Here is a 1,154-nt window from a genome sequence, read left to right as displayed (position 1 = left end):
AAAACTTGGTACAATCGTGTTTGTGAGCAAGCTGTACGGTGTTGCCCGAAGATTCTGGACATTTTGTTGGAATTTCATGTATTTCAGCAACAGCGTTCCTCGTCACTGCCAAAACGGCAATGACCAGTAATAATAAATCTGAAATAGAAGAAAATATCGAATCTGCCATTCTGTATGTCGATACTATTCTGCGTGTCATGAAGAAAAATCTCATTTTTGTTGAAATGGAAAGTAATGTCCACTATATCTTAAAGAAATCTTCCAAAAAATTTAGTGACGAATTTGGTGATTTTAATTTTTACAGTTACTGATTACAAATAACTATTATAAATGATTAACATTTTTTATTATCATCAACAGTGAGGGCATAAAACGAGATCCGTCATTAATAATGACTATTGCTAAACAAAGGAATTTGGTCATCGTTAATGATCATAGGTAACTAAAAAGAGTATTGATGGTCAGTGTAGCAACCTGATGAATGCATATACGACGCAGTGTTGAATATAGGGGTACTAAGTGTAACAGTTAACATCATAACAATTTTCAATAGTGATTTAAAGTAAGCAGAAAATATTCATCTTCGATGATTATTCGTAATTAAAAATAGCTTCCTTCGTCGTTAATGTTCACAAGTAGCCGAAAAAATTTATTTGATTCTTCATATTCTACCAAAGAATATATTGTTCTTATAATATATGCGATATAATGATATTAAAAACTAAAATAAAGCAACATACGTGGTTACGATCTATATCACAAATAAAATTACTCACCTCTCATTCCAACAGATTTATTTCTAACAATGGAAAGTACACACACTCTCGTATTGTCGGTTTTTAGGGAGGGACTGACATTTTCAAGTTATAAAATTTGACTTTTATAGCTAACTTATCGGTCTATCAGCATATCTTAGTGCTTTGTATCGGACGATACAATCATTTAACGATTCGAGCTTACGTTATTTTCAAACGATAAATCTCATTATAATCTTACTCGCAATTTCAGAGTTACCACTCAGGTAAAAATCGGCTTATCGTTTCGTACTTCACATATCAAGTTTGATATGCTGGGACAATAATGCTTAATGACGATACAGAAAATATGTTATGTACTTAGATATATATTTAGGAGCGCTGTGAATGTAAACTGTA

Source organism: Bombus pyrosoma, linkage group LG13 (assembly GCF_014825855.1).
Source record: "Bombus pyrosoma isolate SC7728 linkage group LG13, ASM1482585v1, whole genome shotgun sequence".
Taxonomy (NCBI): Eukaryota; Metazoa; Arthropoda; class Insecta; order Hymenoptera; family Apidae; genus Bombus; species Bombus pyrosoma.
Note: the sequence above shows the minus strand (reverse complement) of the source record.